The sequence below is a fragment of the Lepisma saccharinum genome, chromosome 18 (genome assembly GCF_977018435.1).
Source record: "Lepisma saccharinum chromosome 18, izLepSacc3.1, whole genome shotgun sequence".
Classification (NCBI taxonomy): Eukaryota; Metazoa; Arthropoda; class Insecta; order Zygentoma; family Lepismatidae; genus Lepisma; species Lepisma saccharinum.
The window spans coordinates 38,949,330-38,964,210 of NC_139246.1; positions in this window are offsets into that span (position 1 = coordinate 38,949,330).

The following is a 14,881-nucleotide window of genomic DNA, read 5'->3' on the forward strand; positions in this document are numbered from 1 at the left end:
TTTTTTTTATTGTATGTAGTTATTTATAATAGGTCAAGACGTTTCTTGTAACGTTGCAACGTTCAAAAAAATATTAATTTTGTTTCTGTATTTTCCGTTATTGGGTTTCCTCGTCATGTCTATTGTGACAAATCCGAAATCATCTTGGTTCCAGCATGAAGAGCAAAATTTGGAAAACTGATTGTAGTTTATGTCCCCACCTACATAATCATCGTAAGCGTGTTTTAAATTGGTGTAGTCTTGACGAAACAAACAAATGAAATTAGTATTGTCTCGGAGTAGCTACTTGGGGATTTTGGAAAAAGTCTGAGCAAGGTAGAAGCAGTCCATGCCTCTGTGCCGACCCTGAGTAAAAAAATTGCGAATTTCGTTTTGGTTCTCCAGGATCACATCGTCAAAAACCACCACCGAATTTTCGAGACAGCAGTCTAGTGGTATCACTTCAGAAGCAAATATGGCTATGCCTAGCCCCTCGTACAGTTTCGACAGCTGGCGATACTTTGGTTGCTCCAAACTTTTGGAGAAAACGTACAGGTGCCTGTTCTTCCAGTTTAACCAGTTGGGTGCAAGAAGAAAATTATCAATAAGCAACGTTGTTTTTCCACATCCAGAAGGTCCAACAATAAGACAGCGAATGTTGTCGGGTAGAAGCTCGCCATTTTTCCTATCTTGACGTTCCGAGGGAAAATCTGGCAGTCGCCGTACCACGTCCCAAGCACCCGTTACACAATCACCTCGTTTGCGTCTATCCAACTTTTTTCCTCGAGTCCCAGCCATTTCACCAACAGCTTGTCACCTTTTCTACGTAATACTTTTTCAATAAGATACATGTCGGGGTATTTTGTTTTAGAAAGTTCCTCTTCGTAAAATCTTCCTTTCAGAATTTCGTCGCGATTATCTTTTATTATATACGTGTGACGGTTTCCGGGTAAGACTCGAACTACGGTGAAAAGTTCCGTACTCCAATTTTTTGTGAAGCCCTTTTCGAACGCACGCTTAACTTTACTGATTCTCACCTGATCTCCAATTTTGTATTTCGGTTTCTTGCTTGTAAATTTGTACTTTGGACAATAAACCGTAGAAATTAAACGTCGCTCGTCGGATTTGTTGACGTCAGCCGGTTTCATGTTTATCGTGCGATGCAAACTGTGATTATAGCTGTTAACAAGTTCCGGAAGCATGACGAGCCACTTGTAATTCCCCTGAAGCGTGAACTGTTTCCACATCCGTGTTTTGAGAGTACGGTTGAAACGTTCCACTATGCTGGCTTTGATGTGACTAAAGGTGGAGTAATGTTGAATATTTTGTTTTTGAATAAATTGCCGAAAGACAGAGTTGTAGAATTCTTTTCCGTTATCCGTGTGAAGAAATCGAGGTCGCCTGCCACTTCCATCGAAAATAGTTTTGAATGCTTCCACCACGCAGGTTCCTGCTTTGCCTTGAGGGGTAAAGCCCACGCAAATTTTGAAAATGTGTCTATAACGGTGAGAAGATACTTGTACCCCTTGTTGATTCTATGTAAATTTTTTAAATTGCCACTGCTCATTTCCACAAGGTCAGCTTCCCACAAGTCGTCTATGCCTTTGGTCACTACCACCAGTCGTTTGTAGTTTCGCCGTGCAGGTTTGTGCAACTCGTTCACAATAGCCTGCCTAGACATTGCGCGAAAATAAGAATATAGCTTGGATGGGATTTCTGGCTGCAGACAATGACGGGTTTTCTATGTACAGCTTATCACCTATTTCTATGTCGATAATTTGAGTGGCATCTTCGGCATAGGCAGTCTCGCGAGTTTCGGGGTGGGTGAAATCGACCAACTCCACTCCTTTTATTTTAGGCTCGTCACTGATGTTCGTCACGGTCATGGTTGGGTAGTGGGTTGCGTGAGGCAAAGACCAGTATGAAACCTTGACGAACTGAAGTGTGCCGGCGAGGAAAAACTGGTGATAGGCTTTGGCAGGAGTCAGCATGTAGAGTTTGGCACCCGGATGGAAGAGCGAGGAAAATTCCCTGTTTGGAATACTGTACAGTTCGATGACAACAGTAGACTTGAGATTGTCGATGCTGGCGTTCAGGGTGTTTACATTGGTTCGAACCTCGCTCTCCACATCCTCGAATCTATCGTTCACCGATTCCAAGTGTTCCTCGATAGCACGGACAACAGTGTCGTAATCGGGCTTGATCTTCACATCGACAATTAGCCTCTTGAATTTTTCGTTTAAGTCATGTAGTTGGGTACTGAAATTGGTTATGGCCGATTCCTGGCTCGCCTCGATGCTGCCAATTTGCTCTTTCACATTGGCGATAATCTGCTGCAGGCTCTCCACAAGTGTCAACTTGGAACTCTGGGTTGCGAGGTCGTGGACCTGGGTTCTAATTTCCGCAAAAAAGCCGTGTAGCTCGCTGATGTTCTGGTTGGTGGGTAAGGTTGCAACAGACTCCCGAAGCAATTCAATTTCGGTGTGGATGTTTTTGATGTCGTCGGATTTGAGTATTCGGTTGAGAGCCCTCTTCACGCTTTTCAGTTCCTGCGAGGTAGGCAGGGTGGCCACTGTGTTTTGGAGCGACTCCAAAGCTTTTTTCATCGCTTCCAACTCCGAGGCAGCAGCAGCAGCGCGTATGCCTTCTTGTAATTGCGTTATGTCGTCCTGGGTGGGGGTGGATTGTTGCAAAGTTTCCAACTTGGCCTGTATGTCGTCGATCAAGTGATGAAAATGCGACAACTCTGATTCGGTGTTTAGATTTTCCAGCTTGGTGATCTGCTGTTGGACGCTGGCCAGAGTATCCCTGATGCCAGGTAGTTTGGATTCCAATGCTTCGTGTACGTTTGCCAGATCATTTTTGATGACGGCGAGAGCATCCTCAATATGGGCTATGGTGCCTTGCAGCTTCCCGAAATCCTCGTAGGTCTCAAGTTGCAGTTTTATGTTGGTCACGCTACGGGCAATGGCATTCAGCTCGCTGGACGAAGGTAGATTGTCGATGAAGTCCTGTAGCGTTTTGAGTTTTGTTTTGACTTCGTTGATGGCTGCATGCAAAGCATCCGTTTGAAGCTCAGCCTTGATGCTTTCCAACGTAGGAATTTCGAACAATTGAAACTGTTCGTGCAATTTGGCAATACTGGCATTCACGCGATCGTAGTCATCTTGAGTTTTTATACTCTGGATAATGTTTTGCAGTTCAGTCAGGATGGTGCTCGTTTGGTCCTGCAAGTGTCGCTTCAGCTGTTCCACGTCAGAAGTTTGCGCTTGCTGCAGCTTCACAAGTTCGTTTTGGAGCTTGCCTACGCTCAGTGCCAAGTTATCGAAGTTGTCTATTGACGCGAGGTCGGTGTACTTTTGCAGCAACGATTTAAGCTCGGCGTCAATTTTGAGTACGGGGTCCAGGCACTGAGACTGTAGGCTAGCTATCTCTGACTGGAGGCTGGAGTTGAGCGTGGACTGCAGAGCCTGCAGGTCGCTTCGCAACTTCTTGACCCTGACGTCGAGCATGAGTAGCTCGTCGCCGTGGTCGTCGCGTTTGGTGTGACCAAAAATATCGTTAGGCATTGTTACCACTGTGGTTATTTATTATAGGGTAGGTGATTTTCATTTCTATGAAAAGAGGAATGAGTTTATCGTAGTCGTCCAAGAGCTCCACGTACAGGCAATCGCCAGCAGAGACATCGTACGTTGTAGTCGCATCCATCCTATCATGCTTGATGCGATAGATGTTCTTGCCAGAGGAAACCTTGGCTTCCCCTTCGTTCTCAGGGTTCATGTTGAACTTAAGTTTGCCGGAGATGGGGAACCGGTAATAATTCAAGTTGTTGTTGAATACATAGAAAGTTTTGCCCACATCCTCGTCGTACTGCGTCAGGATGCTATTCAAGTGTATAATTAACAGACCGTTAAGTTTAGATAGCATGGAAGGCAGGAGTTCGTTGAAACTCGACGACGACGTAGGCTGGACGGGCACTTCCATAGCTTGCTTCCTGAAGCCAAACAGGTTCATAGGCATGGTTATTTTATATGCTTGTGTTGATAGAAATATTGCCAGCCATAAGTTTTTTTTTTAAGTGCATTGTATGCATTTCTTAGTACTATCTAAACGATAGTGCCCCCAAGGCAACGTGTGGATCCCACAAGACAAAATACATCTTTTATCATCATGTGGATCTAATGCTACTTTCCTAACTTTGTTTGTTGTAATCACATGGTCTACACTTTGGATTCTTTTTTCCAATCGTAGCTGCTTCTTCAATTCCTTCACAGAATCAATATAGTCTTGAAATGAAAGTTTGTTTTGTACAGTATTTTTACCAACACCTTTAGCTTTCTTCGTGATGCTGCTCTCAGTTCTAAATGTATACATTTTGGAACGCAAACCGGCAAACTCGAGAATGATGTCACCGTTACACTCGTCTTTCAATTTACCTAGAACTTTTTTGTTACTAGATGGAATTCCAAATCTGTTTGGTTGAGGGTAGGAAGAAGTATCATAATAATCAAGCAAGGACGGATTTTTTACATCTTCATATAGATTGGCTGTTTTAATGTTATAAATAAAACTGTCGGTGTCCATGTAAAGTAATGAAATTCTATCGTTGTAGAAAGGATGCATAACATTGTAGTGAAATTGAAACATGTGAAGTTTCGATAAATCTAAAACTGTTGCTCCCACATAAATTGGTTTTCGGAATTTTATCACTTTTATATCTAAATTGAAAAGTGACAGATTCTCGTTGTAAATTTTTCGTGATTTAAATCTAGGATCAGCCACCAACTTACTGCATTTATTTTCAGATGAAACCAATCTCACGTCCACGTGATTTCTCACGTTCTCCATTGTCTTGCCATATACAGCATTATTCATTAATTTGAAAAAATCTTTGTCTAAATCGGAAGTGGCAACTGTTCTATGTTGTGTGTTTGTTTCAATATATGGTTTGAGCCACTCGGAATGTTTAAACCTGAGGACTCTTCTAATATCCAATACTTTAACACCCATCGCAATCAAAAACTGAAGACTTTTGTAATGGAGAACATATCTTTCTTTTTTCTCCAAAGTTAATAAAAGCTTGCGTTGATTAGAATTAGGCGGACATTTGAGTTCGGGTGCCGGTGGTAAATCGGAAAAAATATCATGCAAATTGTCTGGAAATTCAATATCCACTTCTGCAAAGAAACCAAATTCACAATCGTCAAAATCAATAATATTTATGGAAGTTGTTTCTATCCATTCGAAACCTCCATAAGGAAGTTCTGTACCATAGCATATCCATAGAGATTATTAACGTCGATGTAAAAAATGTAATTGGATGGTTTATTTGCATCATATTTTTCTTCCATGTGCATGTTGTTGGCTTCTGCATGTCTCTGTACACATTGCACCATCCCACCTCGAATCCCTCTCTCGATGAAAAGTAACATGTCTACATCTGTTAATAATTCTAACTTAATTTTTGTTTGCAACAACATTGCAGACCACGCTAATCCCGGGAGGCTGAAGAAATGCGCAGGGTCCAACTTGTAAATAGACATTGACGTTTTCCTGAATGCTTGAAAAACATCCGCAAGTATTGTTACGTCTAATTTCAAGTATGCATTGTGATAATCTCCGAATGTTTTACATTCTAGTTTATCCCACATCAGTTGTGCATGTTCGTATTCTTTGTCTGTAATTCCTGCTTTTCTCAGTTGACTGAAGAATTCGTTTTGAGGAGGAAGAGTGTCGTCATTAAATTTAGATTCATTGTTTACGTATTCATACGGATAAATCCCTTTACTTCTAATCAGTTTTATATCTATGTTGGGAAAACTAGCTTTCGTAATTTTGAATTGTTCGTCACAGAGTTTACTTGCTAGTGCGTCCAAACTTGCAGAGAGAAATCTGAACGAGTCAAGAAACCTCATCTCTATGGTTTCATTTGTCCCCGAAATCTTAACTTTCTTACTTATAGAAATGTATCGTTCTTCATTTTGAGCAAGAATATCTATTTTTTGTGCGTCATATCCAAGTTTCCGAATTAAGTGATGAAAATCGTAATTCGATCCATTATGAAAAAATATGGGGACAAATTTGGGCCTTTGAATTTTGAGGTTGCAAGCATTACAGATTCCACTGATGAAACGACCATCTGTGTGCGAATGGTGAAACACTTTACGATTCTCGTTTGTGAAGTATTGATTGCACACTGGACACTCGACAGTTTCATCAAATATTTTTTGTTCCTCTGGTGTCAACGAATTCATCGGTTTGGATATTTGCAAGAAGCTGCCAATTTTCTCAACCTCCTCTTCCATCTTTTCAAAAAAGTGTTCGATAACATTCGGTCCACGGTATACATATGGTTTATTTATTTCATCTTGTCGTATGACAGTGTAACCAAAACTATTTGGTTCATGAAGCTGGTATGGCGTTGTGGAGGAAATATCTGGATTTGGTTTGCAGGAGGACAGTGGCTTCAGAAATGATTCAAGATCTGCAACGATAATAGCTGGATGTTCAAACAAAGCCTTGTACATTTTGAATTCTTCGACTTCGTTCTTTTTGGGCATCAACATTCGAGCTGGTTTGTTGTCACCGCAATATATTTCATGTTCGACACGTTTTTCAATAGCAATTTGCCGTGCGGTATATATTTGGTGATTGAATTTTCTTCGATCATTAAACGTGGTCAAACACCTTGGACAAACCTCGATGTGATTTGCATACTTCGTTGCTTGACTTCTGATTAGTCGTGATAGTGAACGAATAAGGCAGTAATGGTGAATATTGTTGTTTGAAATTAAAAGAAGATTAATTATATGAGCATTATTATCGTTGATATCATTTATCCTGATGGGATGCACAAGATGTTTTTCTGACGTATAAGAATATACATTAATAGCAATGCGTTTTCCATCAGAATCTCGTGCACGCGACTCGAACTTTGATATGTCTGACAATGCCACGGGGTATTCAATGCTAGACATTACATTTTCAAACTCTGTCTCGTACTGCTTGTAATGATTAACTCGCTCTGGATTATTTTTCCAATGAACAGGATACAGAGCTGCCAAGATGCACCAAAGAAAGCATTTTGAGTCATTATTTTGAATATTTAACACAGCTCTCTTGCTTTGAATGGTCGGTGGTAGAGGAACGTAACTCGATGCAGAAAAAGGCATGAATTTGTTCACGTAAACGGTTAATGTATGAGGACTGCCACATAAAGACCATCCCGACCCCATAGCCTCGAAAGTGTCATGTTTCATAATCAACTCATTTGACAGATTAGAGTAAAACTCGTCCAAATTTTCAACATCTGCCAAATAAAGAGCCTGGTTTTTGGTACGATGATAAAAAACTTCTGTTGTACCATCGACTTTCTCATATTCGGAAAATAATATATAATATATTTACTTAATAATATACTTTTATGGAATTATTTTCAAGATTACTTTTCAAAGTATTCAGTACAAAAGTTTTCACTTCACGCAAAAAACTAGGAACGTCACGGCCTGCTTCCGACGTAAATGATAAATCCTGAAGTTGACCATTAAATGCAGACCTAACTGGTTTATATTTATTATTTAACTTAATTTGTTTTGGAGCAGAAGCTTCAGCTTCAGAATAATTAATTTTTCTTTTCAATGTTCCTTCTCCGGTTGATGGTTTGCAAATTTTCAAATGTCTACTTAGATTTGGAATGCTAATTTCTTTTCCACATTGAGCACAGGCTTTAGAAGATAACAAACGATTTGCTCCGTTACACCTTGTCTTATGTATCGATAAATTATTCTTTGAAATTAGTTTCCCACAAGTGACACATTCGATCTTATCATTCTTGCGAGTAAAACAGGTAGGTGATTGCATTTTTTATATGCTTTAAAATATGAGCAAACAAACGATAGACATTTCAGATATGTTATTTATATAAAATTTTTAAAAAAAATATATAAAATTTTATGGGTTATTACCAACCTGATAAAACTATTCCCTATGAAAAAACTCTATGACCTTACTTGGGTTTTTCCGCCAAATTATATGCTTCTAGTCTCCTATACTTTGGTGGAGCCCGTTCAGGTTCTATCCCCCGCGATGTGGGTTCCTCTGCCGATCCAGCAAAGGTGAGAAATAAGCATTGTGCTCTGACTTATATAGATTTATAGAGCCAATAGAAATCTTGCTTACTTAAACCAATCAGAAAACACCACGTATAAATTATTAGCCAATCAAAATCTCCGTTATTTTAGCTATCATATAAAAAAAAATGCAAAATATCCCAGTTTCAATTCGATCCATTTATCCGAATCGAAGAAACCAACAATTCACATATCCCCATATCATTGTATGCTTGCCCTATTAGCACCTCTTTCGCTGTTGTGCTCAATTATTTTCCACTAATTGGCGATTTTCTTGAAGAGGTCTAATAGAACAAGATACGGCGGTATGAGAAATATGTAAATTAAAGATATTTTAGCGAATTACGCCGGCATAAGCTAAGTTCGTATTGCTAGAAGGCCTTCGTCGTTGCAAGTCACCTAACCCATTCACTGGCAAAAAGAGTTAAAAATGTTGACGTACTGAAAAAAAAAATGACTTGTCCCCCTCAAGCATTCATCGAGTTCCAACATTTGCACAGAGATGGCTCTGTTGTTGTCGCTTATCAAATGAAGGGCCAGGGGGAAAAACGATGAATGTCGATTTTTCGCCTATTTTGAGATCGCAACGGCATCTGATAGTTCAGAAGCTGTACTATAAGAATGAGAACGGCCTTGGTTGGGAAACGATGAGAAGTGCCTGAAAAACGCATTATTATTTTGGCATATATTAACGTACTTATGGAAAAAAATATAATGTTTTTTCATTTCCTAGCAAATCGTCTCGAATGAACATTCATCGTTTTTCCCCCTGATCCTTCAAATATATATATATTTTGGAATATCTCTAAAACAGAGAGAAACAGCCAAAATCTGTTTGCAGATTTCTAATGTACACTCGAAGATATGTAAAAGTATGAATACAACCTATGCTCAGAAATTAAAAATGGCGACCGGAAGTAGGTTTATCTCTTAAACGGTACGAGATAGCCAAAATCTGTTTGCGAATTTGTAATGTACACTCGAAGATAAGTAAAAGTATGAATACAACCTATGCTCAGAAATTAAAAATGGCGACCGGAAGTAGGTTTATCTCTTAAACGGTACTTGATAGCCAAAATCTGTTTGCAGATTTGTAATGTACACTCGAAGATATGTAAAAGTGTGAATACAACCTATGCTCGGAAATCCAAAATGGCGACCGGAAGTAGGTTTATCTCTTAAACGGTACTTGATAGCCAAAATCTGTTTGCAGATTTGTAATGTACACTCGAAGATATGTAAAAGTGTGAATACAACCTATGCTCGGAAATCCAAAATGGCGACCGGAAGTAGGTTTATCTCTTAAACGGTACGAGATAGCCAAAATCTGTTTGCAGATTTGTAATGTACACTCGAAGATATGTAAAAGTGTGAATACAACCTATGCTCGGAAATCCAAAATGGCGACCGGAAGTAGGTTTATCTCTTAAACGGTACGAGATAGCCAAAATATGTTTGCAGATTTGTAATGTACACTCGAAGATAGTAAAAATATGAATACAACATATGCTCGGAAATTTACAGAGTTCATAGGAATTGTTATTTTATAGAAACATTGTCAGCCATAAGGTTAATTGACCCCCTTCCCCTCAAATTGCATTACATACATGTGGAAGACAGAGGTATGCATATTTCCGTCCGTGGCATTACAAAAAAACGAGCCTGACTCCCAATATTGCTTAAGAGTTTTTGGTTAGCATGCAATAGATCAGTATGCTAGAAAAAAAACAGGGGGGGTAACAAGAGCATCAACACTGCACCACCACTATTACCAGTTAGCGTACTCACTAACTCTCCACCTTACTACATACCTATCATCTTAGAAGACTACAAAATATTACAGCATAGATCGCTGGCAACTCCTATTTGTAGATTAGCCTCGCCTGTGAAATATCATATGGCAAAATTTAAAAAAAAAATCACTATCCTATAGAAATTTATGGCAATACTGAGTAGTGCCAACTTCTATTTGTAGGTTAGCTTCGCCTGTGAAATATCATGTGGTGAAATTTTTGTGGAGTAATTTGGCAACACTGCGAAGCCCCTCCCACCCTCCAAAAGTAGTAGTGGGGGGCATTGAACCTATTGCCACGACATACATCGTGCAAAAGGAGGCGTAGCCGTTTACGCTGAGGGCCCGTAGGCGTTTACGTTGAACCACCTTACCAAAAAGATCCCAAAATAAGATTGAGCAAAAAATAGGGCTAGAACATCGTCAAATGCTATAAAATCCATAAAAAAATCATCAAAATTATCAAAATATGTCACAACTGAGGTTAAATACTAGGTCCACCTACAAGGGTTGCGTACAAACAACCATTTTTACACTTTGTAGGTTATTTTAACCCGTAAAAGGCTGTAAAAAAGTGAATAGGTTAAGTTATATCACGTAAGATCATGGCATACCTACAAAGATGAGGCTCCAAAAATGAGATTGGGCAAAAAATAGGGCTAGAACATCGTCGAACGCAATAAAATCCATAAAAAATCATCAAAATGTGTCACAACTGAGGTTAAATACTAGGCATACCTACAAGGATGACTTAGAAACAATACCTTTCCACTACTCATCACTGACGCAGGTTTCTGTACCCGACGTGCATAACGTTTTGCTTCATTCTGTTCCTCCTTCCGACAAATGACCGTTTTCCGTATTTTCCCGTGCACAACATTGAAAATGGATTCGTCCGTCCACAAAACCCTGTTCCACTGCCGAAATGTCCATTCCCGGTACATTTGTGCCCACCGTAGTCGATTGCCTTCGTTCAACATGGAAAGGAAGGGTTTACGTTTCGCGTTGTACACTCGGTAACCGCATCGCTGTAGGTAACGGCGAATGGTTCTGGTTGACACTTCAATGTGACAGCGTTCTCGAGTCCACAGTCGTAATTCGGCCACAGAAACATGATTGTTGGTCTGGATATATCGCCTAAATATCCGTAGGTCACGCACGCTCAGCAGGCGTTTTCGACCGGGGGCCTTACCTGGCTCTGTAGTACCCGTATTTTGGTGGTGTTTGATGATGCAGTGGACGGTTGTCTTGGGTAAGTTCAGTTGGCGCCCTATTTCCCGTTCACTGGGTCCATCCCGTTGCAACTCCACCACTCTTCTCCTCACGGTGTTGTCAACAGGTTTACCCCTGGCCATGGTGATGATGCTCTGCGGTTCCTCGGTGCACAGCACGCGCTTATATACGGCGGACTCCCTTATCGTGTCCGTGACGTCATGCTTCCGTCGAATGCGCCACTATGTGGTATTTTCCCGTATGGGTCTGATGCCTGGTCGAAGTTCAATTGTTCCCCGTTTTCGTTCTTTACGTGACCTTGGGTGCAACATGCTGGAATCACGATTCTTGCCTGCTCACACGCCTCCTCTTACACACATGAATCACTTCTGCGGGTCACCCATTCCACCGCCTATGCCTCTGTGCATTTAATCACATATTCCTTTCTGGTCGAACTTCATAGTCACCAAGGTTGTACATCAGTCTACATCATCTGCATATGCTAACAACTGAGTCATACCATTTAATTTTAGTCCTTCTTTAGCTTCTTTTACCTTCCTAACAGCATATTCTAAGGCAAAATTAAAGAGCAATGGAGATAATGCATCTCCTTGTTTTAACCCATCATGAATTGTAAATTTATCAGACACATTAATACCCACAAGAATTTTACTTTCTGTTTCACTGGTGCATACTTTTATCATACTAACAAGCTTCTTAGGTATTCCAAACTCTACTAATATATTATATAATTTCTCTCTTTTGACTGAATCATATGCTTTTTTGAAATCAATGAATAGCTGATGGACATTTTGATTATATTCCCACTTTTTTTCAAGTGTCTGTCTGATGTGAAAAATTTGATCTGTAGTTGATCTGTAACGTTTAAATCCACATTGATAATCACCTATAATTTCATTAGCATATGGGATTAGTCTTGTTAAAAGAATGTTAGATAATATTTTATATGTTGTTGAGAGTAGAGAAATTCCACGGTAATTATTGCAGTTCATTTTATCACCTTTTTTAAACACAGGAACAATTATGGATTCTTTCCACTGTTGAGGGATTTCTTCTTTTTTGTTCCATATTAAACAAATTAATTTATGAATTTGACATATTAACGAATTTCCACCATATTTAATTATCTCAGCTGGTATTAAATCAATGCCAGGTGCTTTGTTATTCTTTAGCCTTTTAATAGCATCTTTAACTTCAGTCAAGTTAGGTTCTGGAACTAAAGGTTCTGCTGTGTGGACTTCATTTACTTCTGATTTATCTCCTACATGAACATTTAATAGATCATTAGTTCTTCCATCTATTTAGAATATCGCTTGGGTCAGCTAGAAAATCACCGTCTATATCTTTTATCAAGTTTACTTTAGGTTGCCACCCCTTTCTAAATTCATTTACACCTTTATATAAATCGCTGATATTTTTGCTTTTGCTGTTTGTTTCAATTTCGGTAATTTTGCTTTTCAAGTAATCTCTTTTTTTACTTCTAAACGTGCGGTTAACTTCTCGTTTTATTCTATTATAATTGCTTAGATTTGTATCATCCGAGTTATTTAACCACCTAAGTCTAGCCTGATTTCTTATTTCTATTAGATTATGACATTCATTATCAAACCATGGCTTACTTTTACTTACGTTCATCTGGCACAGTGAATTTTGATAATGCAAACGGCAACGCGTGGTGCTCTACTCTACAAAAATTTAAATAAACAATGGCTTTCGAAATAAGGAGAGGAAAGAATGGCGTTTGCCAAAAACATGAATCTAAGAATAAATATAAGAAATTTAACGCAAAAATTAATAACTTCGGCTTCACTAAACTGACTGAAATGACACTTACGACAATCTTTACAACGTTTAAAAGCGAATCAAACTACTGCTGTTGTACATATAAAAATTGCTTAAACTTGCCGCTATTTATACTTCTAGTTACATCGATGTATAAAGTTAACGATGATAAAGGCCGCCATATTGGGAAATTTGGTTGAAGACATTAATATATTAGTTATGAACATATATATGAACTATTAACTGTAAAATAACTGAAACTCTAGTAAACATGAGATAATATACTAGCCATTATATATTAATATTGTTACGACCTTACTTATTTTGTAACTTTGAGATTCCATGTTAAAAGAAAAATCTATATAGTGTTACCTAGTAAAAAAAAAAGAAGTAAAGTGCTCCCCTGTGCAAAGCACCACGCCATGAAGGCGTATAGGGGGTGTGGGGGTAACGCCCCACACTTTCTTGATCCGGTCATGAGTGGGGGTGATGTGATCAGCATCACGCCCCTGACCGCCTTTACCCCCAGGGTTTCCCCCAGGTACCCATGTTATTCGACGCTGGGTGGGCGCCGGGGCCGCTTCCAACGTTAGAAAAGTTCCCGGATTTGAACCGGCCGGGGATCGAACCCGGTACCTTTAGCATGGTAGTCAGACGCGTTACCGACTTTTTTTTTTTTAAGGAAATACCCCCTACACGGAGGTATCCCCCACCATTCACACTTATTTTACTTTTTACATTTTTCACTTCTTACAGTTTCTCAGTTTCTTTTCATCAGGACAAACACAAATACCCATGCCTTACCCGGGACTCGAACCCAGAACCCCTGATGGTTCGGTGAGACCATGTATTGATTTCCGAAAGTTGATAAAAACTCCAAAAAACACGGTACCAGTTTTGCAGGAAGCCTTACAAAAATTCAGAGGAAAAAAGTATTTTAGTTGCCTAGACTTAGCTTCCGGATATCTGCAAATCCGTATAGACAATAGACATCAAGAATATACAGCTTTCTCATATAAAGGACGTTCCTGGTGTTTACGAGAATGCCTTTTGGTTTATCGAACGCAGTGGCTGTATTTATGCATGCCATGCAATCTTTGTTTGAACCTCACACTGAAGAGTTCCTAACCATCTACATAGATGACCTGCTGATCTTTGATGAAACTCTGGAAAATCATTTCCAGAACATAAAGTGGGTTTTATCCAAGCTAAAGGTCGAAGGATTTACAGTAAAACTGAAAAAATACCAATGGGTGTAATCAGAGATTAAGTATCTTGGCCATATTATATCTGGAAGTTCCAGACGTCTTGATTCCTAAGGTAATGGTTGCCGAGCACGACGAGGCTGGTCATTTCGGGTTCACCAAAACTTATAAAAGGCTAAGACTTCATTTCATTTGGCCCAAAATGAAAGAGAAAATTGCGCAATATGTGCGGGAATGTTTGGTATGCTCCCGAAACAAACCGGACAGAAAAGGAATCTGTAGACAGCAATTTAGCATTATGAACAAACTTCCCCATGAAGTATTGTCTATTGACATAGTGGGAAAGCTACCTAGATCCGGGACTTTTAACTTTATTCTCACCATGGTGGATGTAGGCAGTCGATACGCTATAGCTTACCCTTTAAGGACTGCTAAAACTGAAGAAGTAAAAAATAAACTTGAACAAGGATATATGGCTCATTATCCTAAACCCAAATATGTTTTATGAGATACTTCAGATCAATTTACTTCCCATAAGTGGGCTAATTTTTTGAAGAAACATGGGGTAATTCCGTGGTTCATTACTCCCTATCATCCTGCAAGTAATCCCGTAGAAAGGGTAAACCAAGAAATCGTAAGGTTGCTGAGGACTTTCTGCTCGAAGCAACATGATTCTTGGCACAAATACGTAAATAAAGTATGCTGGTTGATTAATTATTCGGTATCCGAAGCTACGGGATACGCCCCAGCTGAACTATTTT